At 49.8% G+C, this 26,567-nt stretch overlaps 1 pseudogene; it reads left to right on the forward strand.

The window, feature by feature from the left end:
* The first annotated feature begins 19,136 nt into the window (after nt 1-19,136).
* The window catches only part of LOC147118571 (uncharacterized), a 175,432-nt pseudogene continuing 168,001 nt past the window's right edge, over nt 19,137-26,567 (forward strand).

Genomic DNA, 26,567 nt, shown 5'->3' on the forward strand with positions numbered 1-26,567 from the left:
TTTCTGCTATCAGCAGCGGTGTGGGGTTTAAATGTTCCTGTAGTATCGGTACTATGTCTTCAAAACTCTTTTCCATTGGCTTCGTTGGGGTTACTAGATTTCATAATAAACCATACGTCTTTGCACCCATTAAATTTAACAATACTGATGCTTTCTTGTCATCTGACAACTCATTTGCCTTGCAGTATACCTCTATTCGTTCGACATATGTAGTCCAATCTTCGACTTCATTGTCAAATGCGGTGATACTGCCACTCTTCGGCATTTTGGGTGTAGTTTAAAATGGCGTCTCCCAATGGCTTAAAATGGCATCTCCCGCGCTTTCCTTCCTCCCCCGCTGCTGCCAACGCCGCTCCTGGTGGTTCTCGTGGCAATGGCGGCACCCTGTAGGTTTCACGTGCTTCTCCTGCGCTACTGCCAACGCCGCTCTCGGCAGTCCTCGTGGCAATGGTGGCGCCTCGTGGGTTTCTGCACGTCTCTCTCTCCCTCTCTTCGATGCTGCTCGGCCCCTGAACACCGGCTGCGCCCTGTGCGCTCTGCCCTCTCTCTCTCTCCCCCGTCGATGCTGCTCGGCCCTTTGCTGTGCTGCTCGGTCGGGCTCTAGCCCGCCACTGTCCGGGAAGGGTCTGCGCACTACCTGTTGCCAGCCCGCTTCGCTGGACCACCTCAACTGGAAAGCCAAGCCTGGCTCTCGACAGCCTCCCCCGCAATTCTCGAGTCTCTGCTGGATGACTGGGCAGTTGCCCGTGGTCGACGCCCGAGTCTCTGGCCTTGACCTCCAATCCACTGATCTCCAGGAACGAATCCCCGGGAGGTGATGCAGAGTTGCAGGTAGGTTCGAACTTGCCTTGGTGCCAATGTTGTGTCTGTGTATAATAAGACACAGACTGCAGGAGAACGGTACAACAGGTGTTTACTCAACGTGGCTCACAGTGGAACTGATCTGTACAGATCACTACTCAGTGTTATATACAGGTGTGGTCACTGCTGGTACTGCAGTATACATGAGCTGTAAAAGATAGTTCCCCCCTAAAAGGTATATACATTACACCAACCATTAACTCCAATCCTAACCAATAACCACTAGCCTCAACCACTAACCCCAATCCTAACCAATAACCACTGGCCCCAACCACTAACCCCAATCCTAACCAATAACCACTAGCCCCAACCACTAACTCTAATCCTAACCAATAACTAACCCCAACCACTAACCCCAATCCTAACCAATAACCACTTGCCCCAACCACTAACCCAATCCTAATCAATAACTAACCCCAACCACTAACCCCAATCCTAACCAATAACCACTAGCCACAACCACTAACCCCAATCCTAACCAATAACCACTAGCCCCAACCACTAACCCCAATCCTAACCAATAATTAATATCCCCATCCACTAACCCCAATCCTAACCAATAACCACTAGCCCCAACCACTAACCCCAATCCTAACCAATAACCACTAGCCCCAACCACTAACCCCAATCCTAACCAATAACTAATATCCCCAACCACTAACCCCAATCCTAACCAATAACCACCAGCTTCAACCACTAACACCAATCCTACACCTTAACCCCAGCCCCTAACAAAGGATTATTGACAGGGATCAATGGAGGAGCTAAAGACCTGATAAAGGAAGTATTTGAAACAATTATCTCAATTAAAGAAATAGTTTAAGGTATGTTAGTAACAAGAGATTAAATCAAAGAGACCATCAAAATCAGCAAAGACAATTACAAGATCAGAACATTTCAAAGGCTGTATGCAGTATGTAAAATCGGATCCAAAATGTGTTAAATGATACAGAAAATAACAGATTATCAAATCTTATGCAAGTTAGCTCTATAATGGGGTGGTTCAAAGGAATTTCAGATGAGAGTAAAGTGAGGCACTGCAGTTCAGTCTATGACACACACAAGCAGTGTACACAAATGCAACAAGCTTGTGGTAGAATGCGAGTTTGATGAGAAGTAAAATGTTCCAGAGTAAGAAAAGTCAGTAACAGAACATCAATTAGTCTCCTCTTATCATGGAGAAATCAAATATTAGACACACTGCATGTTTGAAACAAAGCTGATTTATTTAATATTTGTCCAGAATATCAGTATCAAGCCCAGTTATTCGAGCTATTAACATCAGCAGAAACAAACCCCAACTGTCAGAGTGAACATGGTTCAGTCCTGGATGTGATTAACAGCAGCAATAACAGCAGAATCCAACCCCTGCAGTCACTTGTGAACTCGCTGGTGTCTCAGCAGAGTGCATGACTGAGTGAATCCTTTCCCACACATGGAGCAGGTGAACGGTCTCTCCCAGTGTGAGTGCGCTGGTGTCTCAGCAGGTCACTTGTGCTTTTAAAGCTCTTCTCACAGTCAGAACATCTAAATGGTCTTTTAACAGTGTGAACAAGTTGGTGAGTCAGAAGATGGGATGACTGAGTGAATCCCTTTCCACACACAGAGCAGGTGAACGGTCTCTCCCCAGTGTGAACCCGCTGGTGTGTCTGGAGCTTGTATCACTGAGTGAATCCCTTCCCACATTCAATACACGTGAACGGCCTCTCACCAGTGTGAACTCTCAGGTGTATCTGGAGCTTGGATAACTCTGCGAATCCCCGCCCACACACGGAGCAGGAGAACGGTTTCTCCCCGCTGTGAATGGTGTGATATTTTTTCAGGCTGTGTAACTGGAACACTCTCGCTCGGGTGTGTGTTTTCCAGTCACACTGATGTTTTAAGTCTTTTCCCACAGACAGAACAAACATTTGTCCTTCCATATTCAAAGGTCAATGATATTCAGGTCCTGATGAATGAAGTGATTCTCAGATCTTGAAGTGATGTTTGGTTTGAGATTCCCGCCTGCAACTCCTCCCCTTCTAATACCCTGCAAAAGGAGTTTACAAAAGTCATCACTGCAAGTACAGGCTAGAAATTCAGAACATACAATTCTAGTTTCTATGGAACATTCTTGTCTCCCTTCTTCCCCCAAAGCTGTAAATCCCCGTCCCACACTCTCCCTCCTCCCTGTGCTGAAATCCAAACCCATCGCACCAGCTCCAACATTTCTTTCCTCCACTCCCAGTTTTCCCTCTGGTTGGGTTCAGTTCTACACCCGCTGTGTGCAGAGTGAGAATAAAATCAGCGAGTCAATGATTGTCTCTCCTGGTCACTGGGACCCTGAAGCCATGCCCACACGCTGTTCCTGTACCAAGATTGCCACCATGCGCCATGCTGCAGGTGGAACCGGTCTGTCTTTCCTCCACCAAGATGACGGCGCGTAACCCGGACCTGTCACCGAGAAAAAGCCTCACAGCTGCCGTCCAGTAGAACAGAGACCAGGCCGCGGGATCCCATTCAGGCCTGAGGCCGTTCTCCAACTGGCCTACCCGCAGTTTATTAATCTTCCGACCCCGCTCCCGCCGACCTGCAGCTCCGACCGGCGACCGCGCGGGGCTTTCTTTGTAGTTCAGTCCGTAAGGGTGACCCCAAGTTTCGGTCACCTGTCATTTTAATTCACCGTTCCATTCCCACTTGGACCTCACCATCCTTGGCCTCTTGCATTGTTCCACGGAAGCTCAACGTAAACTCGAGGAACAGCACCTCATCTTCCGATTAGGCACTTTGCAGCCTTCCGGACTCAATATCGAGTTCAACAATTTCAGGTCATAACCTCGGCCCGTATTACATTTTTACTTATATTTTTTATCCACCCCTTTGTTTTGGGTTTTCCCTCCCCCCCACTTCCTTTTTTTTCTCTCTCCCACATGGCAACTGTCTCTCATTCTGCCAGAACATTTCACACCTAATCTGAGCTGTCTTTTGTCTCCACTAGTCCTATCACCATCTCGTTTTGAATACCTCTTAATGTCTCTTCACTTCTTTTGTTCTCTCGCAGCCCTGCCTTTCGATCTATTTCATTTCCTTTCCAGTTTTGAAAAAGGGTTAGACCCGAAACGTCGACTCTAATTTCTCTCCACGGATGTTGCCTGGCCTGCTGAGTTTTTCCAGCATTTTCTGTTGTTATTTCAGATTTCCAGCATCTGCAGTATTTTGCTTTCTTTGTAAAGTCGGTGAGGAACATGTGACCCGGGCCCGCGGCCTGATTGATGGGAGCTTCCGACCAATAGGGAGCGAGCGGGGTGGGGCTGGAGGAGCAAGCCGGTGGCGGGTCCTCCAACCAATCGGGGAGCCCGAGGGGCGGGACTAGCGCCGGCTGATTGTCTGATCCGCAGGGCAGCAAGTTTCTCCAGTCCCTTGTTCAGGGCCCGGGGCCAGGGGAGGCTGTGGGCCTTTATTCCCCTTATTGGACACAAGGCTCTTTGTCTCACAACACACTGGCTCAGGTTTTAATAGAGACTTTTTAAATTCATGAATAAAAACAGATAAACCTCGTGCTTCTGTAGAACAAACTTTTTAATATTTGGGAGTAAAAATACAAGTCTTTTTCCCTCTGAGGAATTTATTATTAGTTTCAGGAAACAACAACAACCACTTGTATTTATAAAGCACCTTTAATGTAGTAAAACGTCCCAAGGCTCTTCACAGGATCGTTATAAAACAAAAATTGACACCGAGCCACATAAGGAGATATTCGGGCAGATGACCAAAGGCTTGGTGAAAGAGGTAGGTTTTAAGGAGCATCTTAAAGAAGGAGAGAGAGGTAGAGAGATGGAGAGGTTTAGGGAAGGAATTCCAGAGCTTAGGGCCCAGGCAGCTGAAGGCACGGCCACCAATGGTGGAGCGATTAAAATTGGGGATGCTCAAGTGGCCAGAATTAGAGGAGCGCAGATATCTCGGGGGGGGGGGGGGGGGTGTTGTGGAGCTAGAAGAAATTACAGGGATAGGGAGGGGCGAGGCCACGGAGGGATTTGAAAACAAGGATGAGAATTTTAAGGCTGAGACACTTAAGTAAAGCAGGGAGTGGGGGAGGGTCAAGCCCTTATGGGACAGGGTCGCTGATTCTGTTCTGCGACAGTTACTGGGACAGACTGTATCTCCCCCTCTCCTCCACACAGGGATTTGTGGTAGTTAAAGGGACAGTGATTCTTCTTGTTCCGTGAGATTGTAATTAAAGGGACACTACTCTGAGATGGCTGCGAACTTTTAGTGTCACCAGCCTTTCTAAAACATCTTCCTTTCTTTGAAGATCTGTGTGAACTCGCTGGTGACTCAGCAGGTTGGATGAACTCTGAAACCTCTTTACACAGTCAGAACATTTAAAGGGTCTCTCATCGGTTCCGGGGCAGGAGGGATCTGGTTAACAGTGATCACAATATCAGTAGGTTTAAAGTAGTTATGGAAAGGGACAAAGAAAAATCAATGGTGAAAATACCCAGCTGGAAGAGAATCAATTTCAGTGATTTGAGAAGGGATCGAGCACAGGTGGACTGGAAACAAAGATTGTCCAGGAAAACAGTGAATGACCAATGGCAGGCCTTCAGGGCTGAGATAGTTCGGGTACAAACCAAACATATTCCCATAAGGAGGAAAGATGGGGCATCCAAAGCTCGAGCTCCCTGGATGAGAAAGGATATCGAGGTTAAAACAGAAAAAGGAGGTTTACAACAAATGTCAGGTACAGAATAGTCAAAAACCAGGCAGAATACAGAGAGTGCGGGGGAAATTGAAACAGGATATAAGAAGGGCAAAGAGACAATATGAGAAAAGATTAGCGGGTAACATAAAAGAGAACCCAAAAATCTTCTATAAACATATGAAAAGTAAAAGGATAGTTAAAGGAGTGGTGGGGCCGATTAGGGACCAAATAGGAGCTCATCATACAGAGGCAGAGGGTGTGGCTGAGGTACTGAATGAGTACTTAGCATCTGTCTTCACAAAAGAAGAGGATGAAGTTAATGTCGCAGTAGAGGAGGGGGAGTAGAGAAATTGGATAAAAATGGATAGAAAGGAGGTGCTAAATAGGTTGTCATCACTGAAAGTTAACAAGTCACCCGGTCCAGATGCGATGCATCCTAGATTGCTGAGGGAAGCTAGGGTGGAGATAGCAGAAGCTCTGACCACAATCTTTCAATCTCCCTCAGATATATGGGAGTGGTGCCAGAGGACTGAAGGATTGCAAATGTTACACCCTGTTTAAAAAGAGAGGGATAAACCTGGTAACTACAGGCCAATCAGTCTAATGTCAATGGTGGGTGAACGACTAGAGACCATTGTCAAGGACAAAATTAATTCTCACTTGGAGAAGCATGGGTTAACAAGGGACAGCCAGTATGGATTTGTTAAAGGCAAATTGTGTCTGACTAACCTGATTGAGTTCTTTGACGAAGTAACAGAGGGTTGATGAAGGTAGTGCAGCAGATGTTGTATATATGGACTTTCAAAAGGCATTTGATAAAGTACCACATAAGAGACTTACTCAGGGAATAGAAGCACAGGGAATTAAAGGGATGATGGTAATTTGGGTATATAATTGGCTAAGGGAGAGGAGGCAGTGAGCAGTGCTGAGGGATGTTTTTCTGACTGGAGGGAAGTATGCAGTGGGTTCCCCCAGGGGTCGGGATTAGGACCACTGCTTTTCTTGTTATATATAACTGACCTGGACTTGGGTATAGGTGTACAATTTTGAAGTTTACAGATGATACAAAACTTGGCAACGTAGTAAATAGTGAGCATAGTAGTAGCAGACTTCAGGAGGACAGAGACAGACTGTGAAATGAGCAGACACAAGGCAGATGAAATTAAATGAGGATAAGTGTGAAGTGATGCACTTTGGGAGAAACAACAGGGAGAGGCCGTATAATCTAAATGGAACTATTTTGAGGGGGTGCAAGAGCAGAGGGACCTGGGGGTCCATATTCACAAATCTTTGAAAGTGCCACGGCAAGTTGGTGAGGCAGTTCAGAAAGTGTATGGGATACTTGGCTTTGTAAATAGGGCCATTGAATACAAAAACAAGGAAGTTACACTAAACCTTTACAAATCACTAGTTAGGAACATAGGGCAGGAGGAGGCCATTCAGCCCCTCGAGCCTGTTCCGCCATTCAATGAGATCATGGCTGATCTGTGACCTAACTCCATACACATGCCTTAGGCCCATATTCCTTAATACCTTTGGGTAACAAAAACCTATCAATCTCAGATTTAAAATTAACAATTGATCTCGCATCAATTGCCATTTGCGGAAGAGAGTTCCAAACTTCTACCACCCTTTGTGTGTAGAAGTGTTTCCTAATTTCACTCCTGAAAGGTCTGGCTCTAATTTTTAGACTATGCCCCCAGTTCTAGAATCCCCAACCAGCGGAAATAGTTTCTCTCTATCTACCCTATCTGTTCCCCTCAATGTCCTGAAAATTTTGATCAGATCACACCTTAACCTTCTAAATTCCAGGGAATACAACCCTAATTTGTGTTATCTCTCCCCGTAACTTAACCCTTGAAGTCCAGGTATCATTCTGGTAAACCTACGCTGCACTCCCTCCAAGGCCAATATATCCTTCCTAAGGTGTGGTGCCCAGAACTGCTCACAGTACTCCAGGTGTGGTCTAACCAGGGTTTTATACAGCTGCAGGGTTTTGGCCTCAGCTGGAGTCTTGTGTACAGTTCTGGGCACCACACTTTAGGAAGGATGTCAAGGCCTTGGAGAGGGTACAGAGGAGGTTGACCAGGATGGTACCAGGGATGGGGGACTTCAGTTATGTGGAGAGATTGGAGAAGCTGGGATTGTTCCCCTTAGAGCAGAGAAGGTTAAGAGGAGACCTAATAGAGGTGTTCAAAATTACGAGGGGGTTTTGATCGAGCAAGTAGGGAGAAACGGTTCACTCTGGCAAATGGGTCGGTAACCAAAGGTCACAGATTTAAAATAGTTGCTAAAAGAACTAGAGGGGAAACGGAGGAGAATTGTTTTCACACAGAGGGTTGTGAAGATCTGGAATGCACCATCTGAAAGGATGCTGGAATCAGGTTCCACAGGAACTTTCAAACGGTAATTGGACATGTTTGCAGAGTTCTGGGGATAAAGCTGGGGTTTGGGACTAAATTGGACAGCTCTTTCAAAGAGCCGGCACAGACACGATGGGCCGAATCACCTCCTTCTGTGCTGTTAGATTCTATGATCAGTGTGAAGACGCTGATGACTCTTAAGGTTCTTGGAGCTTTTAAAGCTCTTCCCACAGTCAGAACATTTAAAGGGTCTCTCGTTATTGTGAACTCGCTGGTGTGACAGGAGGGTGGATGACTGAGTGAATCCCTTCCCACACACGGAGCAGGTGAACGGCCTCTCCCCAGTGTGGAGGAGCCAGTGTCTCTTCAGCTCCTCGGAGCTTTTAAAGATCTTTCCACAGTCAGAACATTTAAAGGGTCTCTCGTCAGTGTGAACTCGCTGATGTGAAAGCAGGTTGGATGACTGAATGAATCCCTTCCCACACACAGAGCAGGTGAACGGTCTCTCTCCAGTGTGAACTCGCTGATGTGCCAGCAGGTGGGATGACTGAGTGAATCCCTTCCCACACACAGAGCAGGTGAACGGTCTCTCTCCAGTGTGAACTCGCTGATGTGCCAGCAGGATGGATGACCGAGTGAATCCCTTCCCACACACGGAGCAGGTGAACGGCCTCTCCCCAGTGTGTAGGTGTTGGTGTCCCTTCAGCTCCCCAGAGCTTTTAAAGCTCTTCCCACAGTCAGAACATTTAAAGGGTCTCTCGTCAGTGTGAACTCGCTGATGTACCAGCAGGTTTTTGGGCTGAGCGAATCCCTTCCCACACACAGAGCAGGTGAACGGCCTCTCTCCAGTGTGTAGGTGTTGGTGTCTCTTCAGCTCTCCGGGTCTTTTGAAGATCTTTCCACAGTCAGAACATTTAAAGGGGTTCCCTCCAGTGTGAACTCGCTGATGTTCCAGCAGGTGGGATGACTCAGTGAATCCCTTCCCACACATGGAGCAGGTGAACGGTCTCTCACCAGTGTGAACTCGCTTGTGTTTCTTCAGCTCCCCGGAGCTTTTGAAGCTCTTCCCACAGTCAGAACATTTAAAGGGTCGCTCGTCAGTGTGAACAAGCTGGTGTGTCTGCAGGGTGGATGACTGAGTGAATCCCTTCCCACACATGGAGCAGGTGAACGCCTCCTCCCCAGTGTGAACTCGCTGGTGTTGCTTGAGCTCCCGGGGGATTTTAAAACTCTTCCCACACTCAGAACATTTAAAGGGTCTCTCGTTAGTGTGAACTCGCTGGTGGCCCTTCAGATCCCCGGAGCTTTTAAAGCTCTTCCCACAGTCAGAACATTTAAAGGGTCTCTCCCCAGTGTGAACTCGCTGGTGTCCCTTCAGCTGCCCGGAGCTTTTAAAGCTCTTACCACAGACAGGACAGTTAAACGGCCTCTCATCAGTGTGAGCTCGCTGGTGTTCCTTCAGATACTGGGGGCTTTTAAAGCTCTTCCCACAGTTAGGACACTGAAATGGTCTCTCATCAGTGTGAACAAGCTGGTGTCCCTTCAGATCCTGGGGGCTTTTAAAGCTCTTCCCACATTTGGAACATTGAAATGGTCTCTCATCAGTGTGAACAAGCTGGTGTCCCTTCAGTTCCCCGGGGCTTTTAAAACTCTTCCCACAGTCAAGACAGTTAAAGGGTCTCTCATCAGAGTGAACAAGCTGGTGTCCCTTCAGTTCCCCGGGGCTTTTAAAGCTCTTCCCACACTCAGAACAGTTAAAAGGTCTCACATCAGTGTGAACAGGCTGGTGTTTCTTCAGCTCCCCGGGGCTTTTAAAGCGTTTCCCACAGTCAGAACACTGAAATGGTCTCTCCCCAGTGTGAACTCGCTGGTGTGTTTGCAGGTGGGATGAACAAACAAATCCCTTTCCACACACGAAGCAGGTCAACGGACTGTCCCTGGTGCGACTGCGCCGTTGAACTTCCAATGCAGACGGGTAACTGAATCCCTTCCTGCCGTCCCCACCTTTACCCGGTTTCTCTCCGGTGTGACGGTGCACGTGTCTCGCCAGGTCAGGCGAGCGGCTGAATCTGCGTCCACACACCAAACACGTGTGCGGTTTGTCATCGCTGCGATCGCTGCTTTCTCCTTGCATGTGCAAAGGCCGATGATATTCAGGTCCTGATGAATCGAGTGACTCTGTCAGATCTTGACATGATGTTTGGTCTGAGCTTCCCGCCTATAACTGCTCCACTTCTATAACCCTGTAAACTGAGATCAGAAAAGGATCAGAGGCAAACTGTTGTTTAATTTTCCCCTTTCCGAACCTAGGGGCAGTGAAGCTGATTTTCAGGCCCCAGCTGCTGCACAGGTTGGTTGAAAGGATCAGCAGTAATGGCGGCTGTAATACCTACAATCCCCGATTATCAGATTGCTGTTTGTGTTATTTTGGATTTCCAACATCCGCAGTATTTTGCTATCGTGCTGTTTGTGGGAGCTTGCTGTGTGCTAATTTGCTGCTGCGTTTCCCACATTACAACAGTGACGACACTTGGCAATTCATTAGCTGTAAAGCGCTTTGGGACGTCCAGTGGTGGTGAAAGGCGCTATAGAAATGCAAGTCTTTCTTTCTTCACTGGTCTCACCAGCGACCTCTTCTGGCTGATTGACAGCCGAGAGTCCGCGCATGCGCAGGCGAGTCGGAGGTTTGGGTCGCTGTGCCCGGTCACCACGGGTAATAACTGCGCATGCCCAGAGGAGACCAACCCCCCTCCCCCACTCGGAGTTGCGCCTGCGCACTCGGATCCAGCTGGACGGAGTGGGCGCGGGGCATTCCGGGAAAAGGCCTTGGTGTCGGTTCCACAGTCGCGATCGGAGACGCAAAGTGAGTTTTCTCCGCTCCGATTGGGTGGAGAATCGTGGGGGGAGGGGTGGATCGGGAGCGAATAAAGAGAAACAGAAAAACCTGAGAGTCCGCGAGGCCCCGAACCGAACGGCGTCAGTTGGGTGGTCAAGTGATCTCCTCGGGGACACGTGACCAGGGCCCACGGCCTGATTGACGGGAGCTTCCGACCAATAGGGAGCGAGCGGGGCGGGGCTGGAGGAGCGAGCCGGCGGCGGATCCTCCAATCAATCGGGGAGCCCGAGGGGCGGGACTAGCGCCGGCTGATTGTCTGATCCGCAGGGCAGCGAGTTTCTCCAGTCCCTTGTTCAGGGCCCGGGGAGGCTGTGGGCCTTTATTCCCCTTACTGGACACAAGGCTCTTTGTCTCACAACACACTGGCTCAGGTTTTAATAGAGACTTTTTAAATTCATCAATAAAAGCAGATAAAACCCGTGCTTCTGTGGCACAAACTTTCTAATATTTTATAGAATCATAGAATGGTTACAGCACAGGAGGTCATTCGGCCCGTCGAGCCCGTGCCGGCTCTCTGCAAGACCACTTCAGCTAGTCACACTCCCCGCCCTTTCCCCGTAACCCTGCACATTTCTTTACTTCAGGTACTTATCCAATTCCCTTTTGAAAGCCGTGATTGAATCTGCCTCCACCACCCTTTCAGGCAGTACATTCCAGATCCTAACCACTCGCTGCGTAAAAAAGTTTTTCCTCATGTCGCCTTTGGTTCTTCTGCCAATCACCTTAAATCTCTGTCCTCTGGTTCTCGACCCTTCCACCAATGGGAATAGTTTCTCTCTATCTGCTCTGTCCAGAACCCTCATGATTTTGAACACCTCTATCAAATCTCAACCTTCTCTGCTCTAAGGAGAACCACCCCAGCTTCTCCAGTCTATCCACGTAACTGAAGTCCCTCATCCCTTATCCCTGGAACCATTCTTGTCAATCTTTTTTGCACCCTCTCTAAGGCCTTCATATATCCTTCATAAAGTGCGATGCCCAGAATTGGACACAATACTCCAGTTGAGGCCAAACCAGTGTTTTATAAAGATTCATCATAACTTCCTTGCTTTTAAACTCTATGCCTCGATTTATAACGCCCAGGATCCCGTATGCTTTTTTAATCGCATTCTCAACCTGCCCTGCCACCTTCAACGATTTGTGCACACATACCCCCAGGTCTCTCTGTTCATGCACCCACTTTAGAATTGTACCCTTTAGTTTATATTACCTCTCCTCGTTCTTCCTACCAAAATGTGTCACTTCACACTTTTCTGCGTTAAATTTAATCTCCCACGTGTCCGCCCATTCCACCAGCCTGTCTATGTCCTCTTGAAGTCTATCACTATCCTCCCCACTTTTCACTATACTTCCAAGTTTTGTGTCATCTGCAAAATTTGAAATTGTGCACTGTACACCCAAGTCTAAGTCATTAATATATATCAAGTAAAGCAGTGGTCCTAGTACCGACCCCTGGGGAACACCACTGTATACCTTCCTCCAGTCTGAAAAACAACCGTTCACCACAACTCTCTGTTTTCTGTCACTTTGCCAATTTCATATCCATGCTGCCACTGTCCCTATTATTCCATGGGCTTCACCTTTGCTGGCAAGCCACTTATATGGCTCTTTGTCGAACGCCTTTTGGAAATCCATGTACACCCGTTAACTGCATTGCCCTCATCAACCCTCTCTGTTACCTCATCAAAAAACTCAATCAGAATCAGAGCGGCCGGGCCCGGCGGATGTGTGGCCAGGGCCCCGGCTCCAGGAAACCCAGGGTGCAGCGCCTCCCCCATCCGAGCCGCCGCTTCCCGGTTTCTTCAGCCGGTTCCACCAAGTCCAACTCGGGGGTAAGGACAGGAGCCAGGCTCCCAGAATGGCCCGCAGCCCCGGGGAGCATGCGCACTCTCAGCGGGGAAAGCAGCGCATTGGATAGAGTGGTTTCTGGGGCGTGGGGAATTGTGGGTGCTGCGGCCGCCATTCGTCAGTGGCTGTGGGGAAGAGTTTTATTGCAGGCTGACGGAAGGTAGGTCCTTGGCCGCCTGTGTAGGTCTTTTTGTTGCTTCAGTTTGAGCTGGAGTGGAGATGGAGGAGAAGCTGCTGGGTTTAACCCCCAGTACTTCTGAGCCCAGGAGGACCCAACAATTTTCAATGTGAGACTGTCAAGGGAGGTGGATTCTGGGGGAGATTAGGTTGTTAAACAGACACTGTCCCTACAATATAAAAGAGTATTGTTTTAGGAACAAGTTTTTCTGTACAGGCTTTTAATCCAGTTTGCATATACAGATTTGTTTTAATTCATTCTAGAGATGTGGGTGTCACTCGCAAGAGCAGCAAATATGGCCAATCCCCGGTTGCCCATTGAGAAAGTGGTGGTGGGCCGCCTTCTTGAACCACTGCAGACCGTGTGGTGAAGGTACTCCCACAGTGTTGTTAGATAAGGAGTTCCAGGATTTTGACCCAACAACGATGAATATGTCTAAGTCAGGATGGTGTGTGACTTGGAGGGGAACTGGGAGATGATGGTGTTCCCATGCAACAGCTGCCCTTGTCCTTCTAGGTGGTGGAGGTTGCGGGTTTGGGATGATCTGTCAAAGTTCTGGTCGAGTTGCAGATGTATAAAGTTCCTTTCCTTCGCCCCCTCCCCCTCCCACCTCTCTCTCTCTCTCCTACCATAGAGGTCAGAGTCGTGTGTAGGATCAGACCAGGTGGTGGATTCCCTTCCCTGAAGGACATTAGTGAACCAGTTGGGTTTTTATGATAGTCTAGCAGCTTTCATGATCACTTTTTTCTAGTGCCGACCCCACAAATGACCAGATTCATTGAGCTCAATTTCACAACCTGCCTTTGTTTTCTTGTGGGTTCTCTCTCACGCTCCCTGTTTTAAATTAATTTTACAGGGCATTAGAAGGGGAGGATTTACAGACGGGAAGCTCAAACCAAACATCACGTCAAGATCTGACAGTCACTTGACTCATCGGATCTGAATATCATCGGCCTCTGATCATGGAAGCGAAAATCACCGTTCACAGCGGGGAGAAACCGTACACGTGTTCTGTGTGTGGACGAGGCTTCAGCCAATCCTCTGGCCTGGCGAAACACAAGCGCATTCACACCGGGTGTAATGTCCGTGTGTAATTGAGACACGGACTGCAGAAGTTGGTTATAACAGGTGTTTACTGAATGGAGACAAAACTGGAACTACTATACAAAGTTACTACACAGGCTTATATACAGGGGTGGTCACTACTGGTACTGCAGTATACAGGGGCTGCAGAATATAGTTCCTTCTTCAAGGTACATACACTACAATTCCTCCCCTTTTAGCTAAACAGTACATAACATTCGATTAATAATTAAATAACATATTTACAATTACAGTTGCTATATACATTAGCTGAAGTTAATCAATTATAAATTCAGTCTTTGCGGAGGCTTCCTGATTCTGTCCGGATAACGCCTCTTTGGGGTATCAGGTTCTTCTGGCAAAGTTGATTCGGGATCAACGTCGTTGTTTGGTTCGTATGCTTCCAATATCACCGATTCTGAGGTAGATGCAATTGGTACTTCGGTTTCATCACCAGGTGTATCGGATCGTGGTGTGGATTTGACGTTTTCCAGTGACTCTAGAATCTGGTCAGCATGGCGTCTTACAATGCTCTCTCCAACGCCCACGGTATACATTAGAGGTCCTTGCCGTGTGCAGATCGTTCCTGGCTGCCATTTCTCTGTGCGGTAGTCCCGGGCCAAAACTGGTTGACCTATCTTGAAAGTCCTGGTTGGCCTTTCATTCATATTCTGAAACTGCCTGTTCTCCACATCTCTTCTGATGTTTGGCTTAACCAAATCCAAGCGGCACCTTAGTCTTCGATTGAAGAACATCATGGCTGGAGTTTGGTTGGTAACCGCATAGGCAAACAAGAAGTTATCCACCTTGTGTTGTAGGGGTATGTCTTCATTACACATTGCCTTGATAGCCTTCTTGAATGTTTGAACGAACCTCTCAGCCAATCCATTGGTGGCTGGATGATATGGGGCGGATGTGTAATGCTTAACACCATTGTTCTTTAAGAACCTCTGGAACTCTTCAGACACAAACTGTGGTCCATTGTCGGAGCAAATTTGTCCAGGCAGCCCATTTCTGGTGAATATGGTTCGTAAGACTGTGATAGTTTTTTCTGTGGTGGTTGAGGACATTTTTATTACCTCTGGCCACTTTGAATGTGCATCCACCGCAATTAAAAACATCGAGTCCATAAATGGACCAGCAAAATCAATGTGTACCCTTTGCCATGGAGATGAGGGCCACTCCCATGGATGTAGAGGGGCTTGTGGTGGGGCATTTTGGACCTTCTGGCATCCTGTACAGCTCTTGGTCATCTCTTCGATTTCTCTATCGATTCCCGGCCACCACACAAACGCTCTGGCTAAGTTCTTCATTTTTACCCCTCCCAGATGACCCTCATGAAGCTCATTGAACACTCTATCCTTCAATTTGGGTGGAATTACTGCTCTGGATCCACACATCAAGGTTCCTCGGCACGCTGACAGCTGTTCTCTTCTCAGCGAGAATGCTGGCAACAGTGGTTCGCCATGTGCTGGCCATCCCTTCACCGTTAAATCATAGACCCTGGAGAGTGTCGGGTCATTTCGTGTTTCCTTTTCTATGTTTGCATTCGTCACAGGTAGGCATTAGACTATGGTCGAGTGGAATATCTCCACAGGATCCACTGCAGGTGCTTCTTCCACCGTCGGCAACGGTAGGCGCGACAATCCATCAGCATTCCCATGCTGTTTAGTTCTTTTGTACTCTGTGTCATATTGGTGTGCCCCTAGGAAAAGGGACCACCTCTGTAGCCGTTGTGCTGTCATTATCGGGACGCCCTTCTTCGGGTTGAAAATGGAGACAAGAGGTTGATGATCAGTTAGTAGAGTAAATTTCTGTCCGTGCAGGTAGTGATTGAACTTCTTCACCCCCCACACCAGGCTGAGGGCCTCTCTGTCAATCTGGGCATAGTTACGCTCGGCTGAAGTTAACGAGCATGATGCAAAAGCTATCGGCCTCTCTGAACCATCAAGGAATTTATGTGACAGTACCGCTCCAACGCCGTAGGGAGACGCATCACACGCCAGTCTTATCGGTAGTGATGGGTTGTAGCGAGCCAATACTTCTCTTGAAGTGATCAGGCCTTTACACTTCTGAAAGGCCCGCTTACATTCATCGCTCCATTTCCATGCTACTCCAGTTTGTAGCAGGGCGTTCAGTGGGTGCAGAATTGTGGACAAATTCGGCAAAAACTTATGGTAGTAATTCACCAATCCGAGGAATGACCTCAGTTGCGACACATTTTCAGGCGCTGGAGCCTTAACTACCACTTCAATTTTGTCAGGGGACTTATGTAACCCCTCTTCATCAATCACGTGGCCACAATACGATATTTGTTTCTTAAAAAAACTCGCACTTGGGGCGATTGGCTCGTAGCCTATGTTCTCTTAGTCTAGTGAGCACCTGCTCTAGGTTGGCAAGGTGTTCACTGTCATTTTCACCTGTCACTAGGATGTCGTCCAAGTAACACTGAGTCCCCGGAATCCCTTGCAGGACTTGTTCCATCGCTCTTTGCCATATAGCCGGAGCTGATGCTGCTCCGAATACCAGTCAATTGTACTGGTAAAGACCTTTGTGATTGTTTATCGTGAGATATTTCCTAGAGGATTCTTGAACCTCCATCTGCAAATATGCTTGCGCTAGGTCAATTTTTGTAAAACGTTTCCCTCCAGATAGTGAAGCGAAAATATCTTCTATCCTCGGAAGAGGCTACTGTACTGTGTGAAGGACTGGGTTCACAGTCACCTTGAAGTCCCCACAGATGCGAACATTCCTTGGCTCCTCAGACTTATTGTTTAACGTTTTCTTCATGACAGGAACGATGGGTGTCGCCCACTCACTCCAGTCTACCTTAGATAACACGCCCGCATTTTCCAGATTCTCCAGCTCTGCCTCGACGGCTGGGCGAATTGCATACGGTACCGGTCTTGCTTTGAAAAACTTGGGAATTGCATTCTCTTCTATTTTTATCGAGGCGGTTACGCCTTTAAGAGTGCCCAGTTCTTGTTGAAATACCTCTTTAGCATTAGCTAAGATTTTTGACAATCGACCAGGTGTGACGTCGTCATCCTTTTTACCAGCCACAGTCAGTGCCTGAATGGAGTGCCAGTCTAAACTTATCTTTCTGATCCATTCACGTCCCAATAACGGTGGTCCACCATCTTGCAGTATGTACAGATACAATTTCTATATTTCCTTGCCGTTGTATTCGACAGGCACCCTTATTTTCCCTCTGGGGTATACTTTCTGCCCCGTATATGTCTTCAAGACAATGGATGTGTCTTTCAAGGGTATGTGTGAGAATAGCCGCTCGTAGTCTCGTCGATTCATGACGGTCAGGGCTGATCCTGTATCCAATTCCATTTTGACTTGGGACCCTGCTATCGTGAGGGTGACCCAAATGGTTCGGTGATCCTCTTTTGCGATTACGTTGTGTAGTTTGAGACAGCTTAGTCTCTTGTTCCCGGATTCACTATCGCTCTTCTGGTCTTCGGAACTACTGTCCGTCATCTTTTGTACTTTCCTGTACTTTTCCTTAGTAGTCTTTTTGTTGTCGTTTGTCTTCTTCCCGGACCTGCAAACTCGTGCAATGTGTCCCATCTTTCCGCATTGCCTGCATGTTTTGTCCTTGAACCAGCAGTCCTTCTGGTCATGGGTTGTTCTGCCGCAGCGATAACATTTTTCATATCCCCGTGTCATTTCATAGGTGCCGTATTCCTGTGGCTTTTGCTGTATTTCCGCAGCTCCCCTTGCTGCTGCTTCGTACGATACTGCCACGCTGAAAGCCTTATCTAGCGTCAGCTCTTTCTCTGAGAGTAACCTCTTCTGGGTTCCTTCACTCAGGAGTCCACAGACAAATTTGTCCCGTAGGGTATCTACCAGTCCTGCTCCGAACTGGCAGTGCTTTGATAGCTTGACTAGTTCCATAAGGTAATCAGCATTGCTCTCATCTTTATGCTGATTTCTCTTGTGGAATTTAAATCTTTCTGCTATCAGCAGCGGTGTAGGATTTAGGTGTTCCTGGAGGATATCAACAATTTCGTTAAAACTCTTCTCCATCGGTTTGACTGGAGTGATCAGGTTCCGCAATAGGCCGTACGTTCTTGCGCCCATTAAGTTTAGTAGTACCGATGCCTTTTTCTCATCGGCTACTTAATTTGCCTTGCAATATACTTCGACTCCTTCCACATACGTGGTCCAGTCTTCTATTTCATTATCGAAGGCAGTGATATTGCCAGTCTTCGGCATCTTGGAGATCTAAGATGGCGCCTCCCGCGCTTTGCCTTCTTCCCCGATTGAACAAAATGGCGCCTCCCGCGCTTTGCCTTCTTCCCCGATTGAACAAAATGGCGCCTCCCGCGCTTTTCCTTCTTCCCCGCTGGATTAAGATGGCGCCTCCCATGCTTTCTGTCTTTTCCGCTGCTGCCAACGCTGTTGCTGGCGTTTTTATGCCTTGATGGCGACGCCCTATGGTCTTCGCGCGCTTCCCCCCGCGCTGCTGCCAACGCCGCTCTCCGCGGTCCCCGTGGCAAACTGCAGCTCCTCGCGGCTTTCTGCGCTTCTAATTTCTTTTTCTTTTTTTTAAATTACTGTTCCCGTCGTCAGAGCAGACCCTATGGGACACTGTCCTCCCTCTTCTCGGGTCTGTATGCTGCCCGGCTTCGTAGCACCGGCCGCGCCCTGTGTGCTCCACCCTCTCTCTCTCTCTCCTCTTCCTGACAACGCTGCTCAGCCCCGTTGAAAAGCCACCCGATCGAGCTCTAGCCTGCCGCAGCCCAGGAAGGATCAGTGTACTACCTGCCACCCGCCCGATTAGCTGGAACACCATAGACTGGAGAACCAAGCCAGCTCTCGACAGCCTCTCCTGCAAATCTTCGAATTCGATGAATCAGAGGGCGGTTGCCCACGGTCGACGCCCATTTCTTCTGTTTGTTTTTTTTTCTTTTTGGATTTCTTCCTTCTGGCTTCGACCTCTAATAACTTTGCTTCAGGGATGGATCCCCGTGAGGTGGTGCAGAACTGTAGGTAAGTTCGGATCTGTTCGTCGCCAATGTAATGTCCGTGTGTAATTGAGACACGGACTGCAGAAGTTGGTTATAACAGGTGTTTACTGAATGGAGACATAACTGGAACTACTATACAAAGTTACTACACAGGCTTATATACAGGGGTGGTCACTACTGGTACTGCAGTATACAGGGGCTGCAGAATATAGTTCCTTCTTCAAGGTACATACACTACACCGTGGAGAGGCCGTTCACCTGCTCTGAGTGTGGGAAGGGATTCACTAATTCATCCCAGCTACTGAGACACCAGCGAGTTCACACTGATGAGAGACTATTTAAATGCTTGGACTATGGGAAGTGCTATAAAAGCTCCTGTGATCTGACGTACCATCAAAGTGTTCACACTGACGAGAGACCATTCAGGTGCTCTCACTGCGGGACTGGGTTCAGGCGATCATCTGAACTCACTGTACACCAGCGCACTCACACTGGGGAGAGACCGTTCACCTGCTCTATGTGTGGGAAGGGATTCACTCGCTCATCCAACCTGCTGAGACACCAGCAAATTCACACTGATGAGAGACTATTTAAATGCTTGGACTGTGGGAAGAGCTATAAAAGTTCTGGGGAACTGACATACCATCAGAGTGTTCACACTGCGGAGAGGCCGTTCACCTGCTCCATGTGTGGGAAAGGATTCACTCAATCATCCACCCTGCTGAGACACCGGCGAATTCACACCAGGGAGAGGCCGTTCAGCTGCTCCGTGTGTGGGAAGGGATTCACTCAATCATCCACCCTGCTGACACACCAGCGAGTTCACACTGGGGAGTGGCCATACACTTGCTTTGAGTGTGGTAAGGGATTCAATCGGTTATCCCACCTGCTGAGACACCAGCGAGTTCACAATGGGGAGAGGCCATTCACCTGCTCTGTGTGTGGGAAGGGATTCACTCAGTCATCCCACCAGCTGAGACACCAGCGAGTTCACACTGGGGAGAGGCCATTCACCTGCTCTGAGTGTGGGAAGGGATTCAGTCTATCATCCAACCTGCTGAGACACCAGCGAGTTCACAAGTGACTGCAGAGGTTGGATTCTGCTGTTAATCACATCCAGAACTGAACCATGATCATTCTGACAGTTGGGGTTTGTTTCTGCTGATGTTATTAACTCCTGTAACTGGGCTGGAGTTTAATATTCTGGATAGATGTCAAATAAATCAGCTTTGTTTTAAACACATTGTTGCAGATTTTCTTCCTTCCCACCTGGGTGTTTAGCATCACCTGGCTGGAGCTCAGAAAGGACAATCTGGGGGAGGATCGTACGGCAGGAACAGAACTTCAGCCTGGACACAGTCCTTCAGGGCCACACTGAGAGGGGCAAATGGCACTTTGGTCTTTCTCGTCTCTCTTCACTGACAGCAAAGGCTCCGTGTGGATTAATCTCGAGGCCTGTGAGAAACGTGTCCCAGTCGCTCTCTGCCATGGTTCAGAGCTCCTAGGCACGGAACAGGAGGCTCCTTTAGGAATGTACCCCAATGCTTTTTTTTTTAAGGCCTTATTAACGTGTGTCGCTAATTTTAGTGATTTGTGTATCTGTATCCCTGGATCCCTCTGCTCCTCCAGCCCATTTCGACTCTTAGGGGGAAAAATTTGGTGGCACCCCCTTTGGGTCGCTAACGTCACTGGGGCTAATTTTAGCCCCCCGATAAAGTCAGCGCCCCTGTGCATTAAATTCAGTGGTAGCGCCCCAGGCAGGAGGTGGGGTGCTACTGGAAGCGCTCCCCTCCCTCTTGAGGCGCTACCAGTGAATTTCACGGCACTTTGTGTAACAGCGCCATGCCCGTCGGCACATAGCACTGCGTCATAGCAGACCTCCCTCCCCGATTAAAGGGGAGGAGCCTAGCACTGCGCACACTGGGGCCCTGCTGGACCACCGGGGAGCGGGGTGTCGGATCAAAAGGAGCGCCGGGCTGAGCGATCGCGGCCGACACCCCGAAGAAGAAAGGGGAAGGGGCAGGTGCTGGCAGTTGGCCAAAATTAAAAGTTGCCGCCCGACACCTGCCCTTTAAGTGGCATCGCCGCAGCTGCAGGAATGACCCCTGACCCTGTCGGACATATCGTCCGGTGATAGGTCAGGGGTCACAACCCAAGGTTGCAGCCGGGGTGCTGCGCATGGCGATGACGTCATTGCCGGCGGTGCAGTGCCGCGGGGCGCTACCGGCTACCGCCACCGCTAACCTCCCGCTGAATATCGCAGGAGGCGCAAAGCAACCCAATTTCACCCCCTTGTCCAAGGAGTGAGTGGCCTCCTTATTCTTCCCACCAAAACACACCACCTCACACTGATCTATAGTGACATTCATTTGCCAATTACACGCCCATTCTGAAATTTATTAATGTCTTTTTGCATTTTGTCTTCCTCAGTATTAACTCAACCTCCCAATTTGGTGTCATCGACAAACTTTGAAATTGTTCTTCTGATTCCCGAGTCGAAATCGTTTATGTAAATGGTGAACAACAGTGGTCCCAGCATCGATCCCTGTGGAACACCACTTCCCACCTTTTGCCAGTCTGATTAGCTACTCCTAACCCCTACTCTCTGTTTCCTGTTTTGTGACCAGCTTGCTATCCATAAACAGTCTGTATGATCGACAAGATGACCAAGGTCAGGCCGTGTGGAGTGAAGGGCCAGGCAGCAGAATGGATGGAAAGCTGGCTACAAAACAGAAATCAGAGGGTTGGAGTTAAGGGAAGTTTGTAGCGATCTTTCCATCCATTCTGCTGCCTGACCTTTGACTCCACACGGCCTGACCGTGGTCATCTTGTAGACCGTACATACTGCAGACACAGTGCACCAGTGGTGGAGGGGGTGGATATTGAGTCCTGTGGCAGGGGCACTGATGAAGTGGATTTCTCTGTCTGTGAGTTTTGAGGCATCGCTAGTGGCGTTTTTCACCACTTTCCACCATTAAAACAACCTTGCTGCCAGTTTATTAAAGCCATTAACAGCCGCTCGGGTGGGAAACACCAATAAATGAGGCCTTGTTTCCCTCACAATGACAGGCCTGAACCCGAGTTAGAAAACATTTAGTAATTAAACCAGACAGGGCGGGGCCTGAGGTGTGGAAAATTGGTGGCCAGCGTACTTCACACCAGGGCTGAGGACCCAGGGACTCGGGTTTCTGTATCATTGATGCGCTATCAATTACTCATAAAAGACTGAGAGTTAGAAGAGTAACTAAAGGCTTTTATTAACAACAGAATGGAGGTCTGCCTCGCGTGGTCGACCGGTCCATGATACTAAGGGCTGGGGAGCAGTCACCTTTATACTAGGACCTGTGGGAGGAGTCAGCCGAGGCATGTCCAGGCATGTACACAGTGGAATACAAACAGGACAAACAGGAATACAAACAGTGGTTTACCACATTCACCCCTTGTTTAAAATTGAGTCCGGCGGGGTGAAGTGTATTAAAAGTTAGTGTATTGGAGTCTCTCCGGAGGTCTTGTCTGCCGCTGTGATCTGCGTGGCGACGGCAGGGGTAGTGAAGTTACCGGCGTCGAGTCCAGCGTAGGCTGTGGCACAGGCGTGTCGTCCTCGTAGATGTCGAGCGGGTCGCGGGGCCCAGGCCTGCCGTCTGCTGGGGCTGGATATCGGATCGTGGGGGGGGGTGGTAGTGGGTAGTGGGTTACTGCGGCCCCCGAGGGTGCAAGGTCTCTTATGGAGACTGTGTCCTCCCGCCCGTCCGGGTATGCGATGTAAGCATACTGGGGATTGGCGTGGAGGAGGTCGACTCTCTCGACCAGGGGGTCCGTTTTATGGGTCCTCACGTGTCTTCTCAGTAGGACCGGCCCTGGGGACGTCAGCCATGGCGGTAGCGATGTCCCCGATGTGGACTTCCTTGGGAAGACAAACATTTTCTCATGAGGGGTGGCGTTAGTGGCAGTGCAGAGCAGTGACCGAATAGAGTGGAGCGCATCGGGGAGCACATCCTGCCAGCGGGAGGTTGGAAGGCCCCTAGACTTTAAGGCTAGCAGGACGGCCTTCCAAACTGTCGCATTTTCTCTTTCCACCTGTCCGTTCCCCCGGGGGTTGTAACTGGTGGTCCTGCTTGTGGCAATACCCCTAGTTAGCAGGTACTGACGGAGTTCGTCGCTCATAAACGATGAGCCCCGGTCGCTATGGATATAGCTGGGGAAGCCGAACAGGATGAAGAGGTTGTTCAGACATTTAATGACCGTGGCACTGGTCATGTCCGGGCAGGGGAAGGCGAACGGGAAACGGGAGTACTCATCAATAATATTGAGGAAGTACACATTGCGGTCGGAGGAGGGGAGAGGCCCTTTAAAATCGACGCTCAGGCGCTCGAAGGGGCGAGTGGCTTTTATCAGGTGGGCCCTGTCTGGTCTATAAAAGTGCGGTTTGCACTCAGCGCAGACTTGGCAGTTCCTGGTCATGGTCCTGACCTCCTCAATAGAGTAAGGCAGGTTGCGGGCCTTGATGAAGTGGAAGAACCTGGTGACCCCCGGGTGGCAGAGGTCATTGTGGAGGGCCCGCAGTCTATCGATCTGCGCGCTGGCGCAGGTGCCACGCGATAGCGCATCCGGGGGTTCATTTAGCTTCCCGGGCCGGTACAAGATCTCGTAGTTGTAGGTGGAAAGTTCGATTCTCCACCTCAAGATCTTGTCATTTTTGATTTTGCCCCTCTGCTTGTTGTTAAACATAAAAGCAACTGAACGCTGGTCAGTGAGCAGGGTAAATCGTTTTCCGGCCAGGTAGTGCCTCCAATGACGCACAGCCTCCACAATCGCCTGGGCCTCCTTCTCAACAGCGGAGTGTCTGGTCTCCGGGCCTTGGAGGGTTCGTGAAAAGAAGGCCACGGGTCTCCCCGCCTGATTGAGGGTAGCGGCCAGGGCAAAGTCAGACGCGTCGCTTTCCACCTGGAAGGGGATGGATTCGTCCACTGCGTGCATGGTGGCTTTGGCAATGTCCTCCTTGATACGGTGGAAGGCTAAGCGGGCCTCTGCCGTCAAGGGAAAAGAGGTGGACTTGATCAGCGGACGGGCCTTGTCCGCATAGTAGGGGACCCACTGGGCGTAATAGGAGAAAAACCCTAGGCACCTCTTCAGGGCCTTGAGGCAGTGGGGCAGTGGAAGTTCCATAAGGGGACGCATCCGGTCGGGGTCGGGGCCGATGACTCCGTGTTCCACAACACAGCCAAGGATGGCGAGGCGGTTTGTGCGGAATATGCACTTCTCCTTGTTATATGTCAGGTTCAGGAGTTGGGCGGTGCGGAGGAATTTTTCGAGGTTTGCGTCATGGTCCTGCAAGTCACGGCCGCAGATGGTCACATTGTCCAGATATGGGAAAGTGGCCTGCAACGCATTTTGATCTACCATCCGGTCCATCTCCCTTTGGAAGACGGAGACCCCGTTGGTGACGCCAAAGGGAACCCTAAGGAAGTGATAGAGGCGGCCGTTTGCCTCAAAGGCAGTGTACTGGCAGTCCTCAGGGCGGATGGGGAGCTGGTGGTACGCTGATTTCAGGTCAATGGTCGAGAAGACGCGGTACTGCGCGATCTGGTTGACCATATCAGCTATACGGGGGAGTGGGTAGGCGTCCAGCAGGGTGTAGCGATTTATTGTCTGGCTGTAGTCGATGGCCAGGCGCTGCTTCTCACCGGTCTTAACGACCACAACCTGGGCTCGCCAGGGGCTGGTGCTGCCCTCAATAATCCCTTCTTTCAGGAGCCGCTCCACTTCGGTTTTAATGAAAACCCTGTCCCCGGCACTGTATCGCCTGCTCTTTGTGGCGATGGGCTTACAGTCGGGGGTGAGGTTAGCAAACAGTTGGGGGGGGGTGACTCTGAGTGTGGAGAGGTTGCACCTGGTGCGCGGCGGGCAGTTTGGAAGCTGCTGGCTGCGGACTGTGAGTGGGGGTAGGGGTCCACCGTACGCCATCGTAACACTTTTAAGGTGGCACTGAAAATCTAACCCCAGCAGGACGGCAGCGCAGAGGTCAGGCAGGACCAGAAGTTTAAAATGATCGTACACGGTCCCGTCTACTACGAGTGTCACCACGCAGTAGCCGCCGATGTCCACCGACTGGGACTCGGAGGCCATAGAAATCCGCTGTTGCGCAGGCAGGACTGGGAGAGAGCAACGCTGCACCGTGTCGGGGTGGATGAAGCTCTCCGTGCTCCCAGAGTCAAAAAGGCAGATTGTATCGTGACCATTTACCTTAATGTCCATTGTGGAACTGGCCAGTTGGTGCGGTCTCGCTTGGTCCAGTGTAACGGATGCCAGCGTAGGGGTCGGTGTGTCGCTGCGGGTATCAGATGAGGTGGTGTCGGGGGCCTGCTGCGTCCCGGCTGTCGTCCAAGATGGCGGCGTCCATGATCCCCATGTGGCTGGAGGCGTCCAAAATGGCTGCTGTACCGGTGATTCGCACATGGCCGGGGAGGTCCAAGATGGCGGCCCGCATGGCCCACACGCGGCGCTGCTGGGGTTCGGGGTGGCTTTGGCCCTGCAGACGCTAGCGTAGTGTCCCTTCTTCCCGCAGCCCGAGCAGATCGCGTTTTTCGCCGGGCAGCGCACTCTGGGGTGTTTTGCCTGGCCACAGAAGTAGCATTTCTGGCCTTGGGGCACTGCTGTCTGGCCTTGGGACACTGCTGCGGTAGTTGGGCCATTGTTGGGGTGTGGCTGGGGTGGCACGGCGCTATGAGGCGGTCCTACCGTGTCCCAGGCTGTCATTCCCCGCGGCGTCCACGGTGCAGAGGAGTAGGCATCCATGCCCTGGTAGGCTGCATCCAACGATAGTGCGAGTTCAGAGGCCTTGTTGAGGTCGAGGTTACTCTGCTCCAACAGTCGCTGTCGGGTGTAATTGGATCTGTGGCCCGCTACAAAAGCGTCCCGGATAAGTTCCTCTGTGTACACGGCGGCCTTTACATCCTTACAACCACAGGCCCGGCCAAGCACAGACAGTGCCTGAAGGTATTCCACGGTCGATTCCCCAGGTTGTTGTTTACGACTCCCCAGGAGGTGCCTGGCGTACACTTCGTTCACTGGGCGCGTGTACTGGTCCTTGAGGAGCTTGATAGCGTCCACGTACGAGGTCGCGTCTTGGATGACCGAGTACACTCGGTGGTTCACTTTGGAGGTCAGGAAATCCAGTTTGTCCTCGTCCGATTTGATTGCTTCGGAGGCGGTCAGGAATTTTTCGAAACACTTAAGCCAGTGAGTAAACTTGGTGGATGAGTCCGCCTCCCGATGATCTAAGTCCAGGCATGCTGGTGTGAGGATCTTCTCCATTATAAAAATGTTGTTAATAAAATTGATGCGCTATCAATTACTCATAAAAGACTGAGAGTTAGAAGAGTAACTAAAGGCTTTTATTGACAACAGAATGGAGGTCTGCCTCGCGTGGTCGACCGGTCCATGATACTAAGGGCTGGGGAGCAGTCACCTTTATACTAGGACCTGTGGGAGGAGTCAGCCGAGGCATGTCCAGGCATGTACACAGTGGAATACAAACAGGACAAACAGGAATACAAACAGTGGTTTACCACAATCATTTATTGATTAATTTAGTTTATTGCCCAATCTCAATCAGACTGGTGGGTCATCTTGCTGTCCGGCGGAGGCGAGGTTCCCCAGTGGAGGGCTCTCTACG

This window comes from Somniosus microcephalus, chromosome 4 (genome assembly GCF_052327205.1).
Source record: "Somniosus microcephalus isolate GS21.2 chromosome 4, FLI_Smic_1.0, whole genome shotgun sequence".
NCBI lineage: Eukaryota > Metazoa > Chordata > Chondrichthyes > Squaliformes > Somniosidae > Somniosus > Somniosus microcephalus.